This window comes from Triticum urartu, chromosome 6A (assembly GCF_056163025.1).
Source record: "Triticum urartu cultivar PI428250 chromosome 6A, HENAU_Tu73, whole genome shotgun sequence".
NCBI lineage: Eukaryota > Viridiplantae > Streptophyta > Magnoliopsida > Poales > Poaceae > Triticum > Triticum urartu.
In genome coordinates this window covers 424,408,066-424,415,153 of record NC_141878.1, presented here as the reverse complement: position 1 = coordinate 424,415,153, position 7,088 = coordinate 424,408,066, and the positions used below count along the sequence as shown (strand labels likewise).

General features: G+C 46.4%; 1 long non-coding RNA gene across 1 annotated transcript; it reads right to left on the bottom strand.

The window, feature by feature from the left end:
* Nucleotides 1–490: 490 nt before the first annotated feature.
* Nucleotides 491–4,104, bottom strand: LOC147965515 (uncharacterized). Its single transcript, XR_015608382.1, has 2 exons — nt 3,819–4,104; nt 491–812 (listed from the first exon to the last, which is right to left on the bottom strand). It is a non-coding gene; the product is annotated as an uncharacterized LOC147965515 (long non-coding RNA).
* Nucleotides 4,105–7,088: the final 2,984 nt, after the last annotated feature.

Here is a 7,088-nt window from a genome sequence, read left to right as displayed (position 1 = left end):
CTGTTCCATTTTGAACTACTTCAAAAACTTGTCAAGGTATGTAGTCATTTGAAAAATCTTATCAAGCGTCTTGATCTATCTCTATAGATCTTGATGCTTAATATGTAAGCAGCTTCATCGAGGTCTTTCTTTGAAAAACTCCTTTTAGACACTCCTTTATGCTTTCTAGAAAATTCTACATCATTTCCGATCAACAATATGTCATTCACATATACTTATCATAAAGGCTGCAGTGCTCCCACTCGCTTTCTTGTAAATACAGGCTTCACCACAAGTTTGTATAAAACTATATGCTTTGATCAACTTATCAAAGCGTATATTCCAACTCCGAGATGCTTGCACTAGTCCATAGATGGATCGCTGGAGCTTGCACATTTTGTTAGCACCTTTAGGATTGACAAAACATTCTTGTTTGTGACGCCCCCGAATCAATCATACACTAATCATACACGCAAACGTGTACGATCAAGATCAGGGACTCACGGGAAGATATCACAACACAACTCTAACAATAAAATAAGTCATACAAGCATCATATTACAAGCCAGGGGCCTCGAGGGCTCGAATACAAGAGCTCGATCATAGACGAGTCAGTGGAAGGAACAATATCTGAGTACAGACATAAGTAAACAAGTTTTCCTTAAGAAGGCTAGCACAAACTGGGATACAGATCGAAAGAGGCGCAGGCCTCCTGCCTGGGATCCTCCTAAACTACTCCTTGTCGTTGTCAGCGGGCTGCACGTAGTAGTAGGCACCTCCCGAGTAGTAGTAGTCATCATCGACAGTGGCGTCTGGCTCCTAGACTCCAACGTCTGGTCACAGCAAACGGGTATAGGAAAGGGGGAAAAGGGGGAGGAAAGCAACCGTGAGTACTCATCCAAAGTATTCGCAAGCAAGGAGCTACACTGCATATGCATGGGTATATGTGTAAAGGGCCATATCGGTGGACTAAACTACAGAATGCCATAATAAGAGGGGGATAGCTAATCCTGTCGAAGACTACGCTTCTGGTAGTCTCTGTCTTGCAGCATGTAGAAGAGAGTAGACTGAAGTCCTCCAAGTAGCATCGCATAGCATAATCCTACCCGACGATCCCCTCCTCGTCGCCATGTTAGAGAGTGATCACCGGATTATATCTGGCACTTGGGAGGGTGTGTTTTATTAAGTATCCGGTTCTAGTTGTCATAAGGTCAAGGTACAACTCCAAGTCGTCTTGTTACCGAAGATCACGGCTATTCGAATAGTTTAACTTCTTTGCAGGGGTGCACCACATTTCCCAACACGCTCGATCCCCTTTGTCTGGACACACTTTTCTGGGTCATGCCTGGCCTCGGAAGATCAACATGTTGCAGCCCTACCTAGGCACAACAGAGAGGTCAGCACACCCGTCTAAATCCTATGGCGCAGGGGTCTGGGCCCATCGCCCATTGCACACCTGCACGTTGCGTACGTGGCCGGTGAGCAGACCTAACCTCCCTTATACAAGAGCAAGCGTTCCAGTCCAATCCGGCGCGCGCCGCTCAGTCGCTGACCTCACGAAGGCTTCGACTGATACCACGACGTCGAGTGCCCATAACTGTCCCCGCGTAGATGGTTAATGCGTATAGGCCAGTAGCCAGACTCAGATCAAATACCAAGATCCCATTAAGCGTGTTAAGTATCCGCGAACGCCGACCAGGGCCATGCCCACCTCTCTCCTAGGTGGCCTCAACCTGCCCTGTCCCTCCGTCACAAAGCAACAGTCAGGGACCGTCGGGAACCCAGGCCCACCTCTACCGGGATGGAGCCACCCGCCCCTTCAGCCCCCATCTCCGAACAGTGTCATAAGTAATATAACAGTATAAGTATATATCATATGCCCGTGATCACCTCCCGAGTGATCACGGCCCAGTAGTATAGCATGGCAGACGGACAAGAGTGTAGGGCCATTGACGGAACACTAGCATCATATACTAAGCATTTAGGATTGTAGGTAAAGGTAACAACACTAGTAGCAAGGACAGGCTATGCATCAAGATAGGATAACGGAAAGCAGTAACATGCTACACTACTCTAATGCAAGCAGTAGAAAGAGAGTAGGCGATATCTGGTGATCAAGGGGGGGCTTGCCTGGTTGCTTTGCCAAGAGAGAGGGGTCGTCAACACCGTAGACGAACTAGGGGTCGTCGGCAGTCTCAGGGTCTACCGGAAAGGAGTAACGGAGGGGGAATACAATTAATAATAGAGCAAACAAAGCAACACAAAGCATAACATGGCAATGCGCGGTGCTAGGGGTGACCTAACGAAGTATGAGGTGATACCGGTGAAGGGGGAGGGGGACATCCGGAAAAATATCCCCGGTGTTTCGCGTTTTCGGACAGACGAACTGGAGGAGGAAAGTTGCGTATTCGCTATGCTAGGGATGCGTGGTGGACGAACGGGCTATGTATCTGGATTCGTCTCGTCGTTCTGAGCAAATTTCATGTACAAAGTGTTTTCATCCGATATACGGTTTAATTTATATGATTTTTCAAAGTCTTATTAATATTCCAAAATTGTTTTAATTATTTATTTCGAATTTAAATAAGGATGATTCTTTCTATACCCAGGTTGGGCCAGCCATAGTCAACGACATGTGGGGCCAGTCAAAGTCCAGTCAGCAAGTCAACAGTGAACAGTCAAGGTTGACCTTGGTCAAAGTGTGAACAGTTTTAGTGAGGCCTACTTGTCATAGACACTGTGTCTATTAAGTCAATTAATTAGAGATGACCAAGAGGTGGTCCACATGTCATTTGCTATTAAAGTAAATTGGCACCAATTTAACACTAACTAACCTATTCCTAATTAAACAAGGGGCCGGCCGTACTGGACAATGGCTCAGCCGGCCACACACGCGACACACACACTAATTACACAGGGCCGGCCACTCACAACACGCAACACCTAGGGGTTAAATATATTCTCTATTAACAGAAGATAGCAATTTGTGATTTTCATAAGATTTAATCCATGCATCAAATGGATTTGGTCCAATGAACACATTTAAGTCTTGTCAAGTGTACTACCTTGCCATATTTTTTTAGCCCTGATAACATTTGTTTAACCGCAGTTTAGGGGCAGTTGAGGGGGTTACTCGATGTAATATTCATAAAGCTAGCCTCATCTACAGTAATTAGTAGCAGCAGCCAACACCAACAGGCGGCGGCTAGAGCAGCAAAGCAGCAGAGGAAGGCTCGGCAGCAGCAGTAACCAGCAGCTATGCGGCAGAGTAGAGCAACGGCAGGACGAGCAGCGACAGCAAAGCAGCAGCGACAACAGCAGTTGAGCAGGCGCAGGCCTGGGCGAGGAGCCACGGAGGGTGCGGCTAGGCGAGCACTAGGCGGAGACGGGCGCGGGGCGCGGTTGGCAGCGGCGGCGACAACAGAAGCAGAGGCAGCGGCGCAGCAGAACAAGGTAGCAGCGGGAGGAGGCCGACCGGCGGGCAGCGGCCACGCGCGCGTGCAGGGCGAGGCCTGATTGCGACGAGCGCGCACGGGGGAAGCGGGCTACGGGCGGGCGCGGCCCGGTGCGTGGGGCGACGCAGTACGCGCAGGGGCGAGCACGGACTGGTGTGATCGGGCGTGCTTGGCCATCGGCCATGCAGGGCACGGGGAGAGGAGGTATGGGTCACGTCGGAAGGCGGGGGAGACGAGGAGCACAATGCCGTGCTCAAACGTGAGCGGTAGTGGCTGTGGCCATGGCTGCGCCATGCCCGGCGGCGAGGAGCTCTCGGTCATGACGGGTAAGCGATGGGGCGACGAAAATGAGCGGGGAAGAGAGGAGGTTGACGCGGAGCTCACCTAGGGAGCACAAGGAGGCTCGGTGAGTAGCTTACGAGCAGCAGGGGGTAGCCGGATTTGGCGATGAACGCCGACGACCGAAGGAAGTAGATGAAGTCGATCCCGGCGATGTCGTCCCCTCCAGCTCAAACGGTGGTACGTAGAGGACGTAGACGAACACTGCGGAGCTCCTGGACTTGTTGCAGCGACGAGGGGATTCCGGTGGCCGCGGGATCGACGAGGTGGCAGCGACCACGCGCTCGGACGATGAAGAAAAAGAAAGGGGCGAGCGAGAGGGAGGAATGGTTGGCCTAGGGTTTGTCTGATGCATCGGGGAGGGCTTTATACACCTCGGGGTGCCGGTGGATGATCGACACGGCGACAGACGAGGCCATGGCGGGCGTGGATGCACGCCACGCACGGGCACTGCCTCCTCTCTGTACAGAGGAGGAGGAAAAGGCCGTGGTGGGTCTGGGTCTGCACTGTAGCATTGGGCTACAAGTGCACAGTGTAGCTTTTAGTTTTTCTTTTTTTTAATTTCCTTTTCTCTTTTTTTTGCCCCAGCTTCTATTTATTTTAGTTTTAGTAAAAATACAAAAGTTGTACCTAATTTAGTATATGTAATTATGCCACTGCCACAAATATTTTGACACATTAAATACAGTAGTTTGTATTTGTTTATTATTTTAAGAGCATCTAAATAATAGTTTTGTCGCTGTTTTACTTATTATAGTGCAATTTAGTACTTTAAAGAAGTGTGGTTTCTTCTGCAGCATTTAGTATGGATTATTTGGCTCAACCCAAACATTTTAGTTTAAATATTTGAAAAGTTTTACCGTTTGACTTGACGTTGAATTTTGAATTCGAATGGGATTTGAATCAGAGTGAGTTTAGTGCCGTAACAGTGGTAACGTCGCGTCATTAGTAGAGGGTTACTGTAGCTTAATTATCTGGGCGTCACAATTCTCCTCCACTACAAGAAATCTCGTCCCGAGATTTAAGGGGTGTGTAAGGGGGAAATATCTGGTTACGAAGTTCTAACGGATCTTCTCGTTCTTGGTTGCCCTTCTCGAAGTAGTTGATCCCGATGTTGATGTCTTCCTTTCTCTGCTTCAATGCATCATGATGAAGTTGTCGTCCTTCCTTCAGGATCTCCATCGTACTTACGGAAAGGATAAGGGGTAGCTTCGAAAGGACGGACCTCTACAAGGTTGCTTATCTGGTAGATAATATCGGGGAAGGTGGCAGAAAGTAACACTCGAATTGAAACTTCAGAAATTATCGAGATCAAAGTAAGAAGGTGCAAAATAGAAGTTTCAAGCGCATAGGCAATTATTCGATGCGTGTAACAGGGCATGAAAAGGGGTTTAGAGCAGCGGGAATAAGTATTGTGTCTAATACCAGAATATATCATCTCTAGGAAGGTGACCCGTGTATTACATACGGTGTCAAACACGAGGAATAATTTTCGCAACAGGGGTGTACAGGAGAGTCAGGTTTCGATCATGTGGAACTATGGGTTACGGGCCAACCATGTGGGTTAAAAGTAGGACGGGCGGTGACGTTTTGCACGATCATGTAAGCAAGGCATGTCAGGGAATAGCCTGTCAGTTATGTCGGCAACAACATCGGTACCAAGGGCGAGGGACGAAGAGAACCATTTCCTTCTCGTTAAACGAGGCGAACCAATAGGCAAAGTTCTCGTCCATCAGTGGTTACCGGAATGTCATCAACAGTATAAACAGGGTCTGACTGACAAAGTTGTACACTGGGGTGTTTACATAAGCAGTGAATTATTACTGCTTAGATTATATAGATCACGAGAAAGGTCAAACAAAGCAATGGAAAGGAAAATGTGATCATTAGTTTAAACAGAACAATGGAAAGGAAAATGTGTTTAAACACACAATTCAAGGGTATATCCTTCCCAAGGACAAACAAAGCAACGATATCCATGATAGGATATAACGTAGAAAACCCTTTAGGAAAGGGGAGAGAAATATCATGACATTACCCATACAACAGTGTATGGGTAACTAATAAAGAAATTTTAGCATTGTGCTTCAAATGTTCTTATTGAAAATCAGAGTACCACATACATGCTTCGAGATAGCATTGACAAGGTCTTTAAGCAAAGGTCAGACTTTGGATACAGAAAAGATCCATCAGGAACCACTCATAGAATAAGTGTTACAATTTCCTCATGAAAGAATAGATAACCTTGCTAAAAAGGAAACTATAACAATGGGTCCTCCGGCCAGGTGCGCTAGGCATGACATCACCGTACTAGGCTATACAAAATCCAATGTTACGCCTTTTGGAAAATGTCCCAACCATCATATCTGACCGAGATTCAGTTCTAATTGGTGTCAGGACACCTCAGACTCATGATGCCTGAGAAGGAAGGGGTGCAACACAATTTGACGAGATGGAGTTGCAGGATTCTCGGGAAATGAACTATGGAAGCAAGTTCCGAATCATGAGTTCATCATTTAACCAAGGAGAGGACGAGGAGGTGGCTGATGAACTCAGCGACAATTCATTGAGATTTTTAGAAGATGGATTTCCACAATTATGTGAACAAGGAGATAACAATTGTCAGATCAAATGATATAAAGAGGTATGCTCGAGGAAAACATACACAGTTAAACATTGGTTGAAAAGTGCACCTGAATTATGGACTTAGGTAGCATGATCAATGTTAGAATGGTGATTCGATAACCAATAGTCTAATAATGAATTATCGACGATTTACTTCAAAGCAATAGGGTTGCTAGAAGTTTTGAAGTCGCACAACATAGTTCAATTGCTGGGTTTCCGGTTAGAAACAACACGAGGACCAAGGAATGATCAGATATGGCAAGAAGTATCACCTGTATCAAGAATTCTTAAGAGGTGGTGAAATTCTCACGACATTCTTGACATAAAAGATGGTAATACTCCAAGGCAGAACATAACACAAGCTGGATAGAAAGAAACTCAAAGTACTACACAAAACATGAACAATTTTGTGTCGGAGGGAGGGCAATAAAGTTGATGTTGATAACATAAATCATCGAGGGGCAAGGATAGTATTTCTCATCAAGAATTCGATTCTTATTATGGAAGGAGTCAAAATGTTGATGATGATCACAAAGAAAAATTTGTCGTGAGGCTCAACGACGAAGCAATCAAACAGCGACTGCATCAAACAAAAGGACTGATGTAGCGAAAGATTATTGGATCCACAGATACGACACCAACTCAGAATCAACTTGGAATCAAGCTTGCTGTTCGAGGTGAAATGATAAG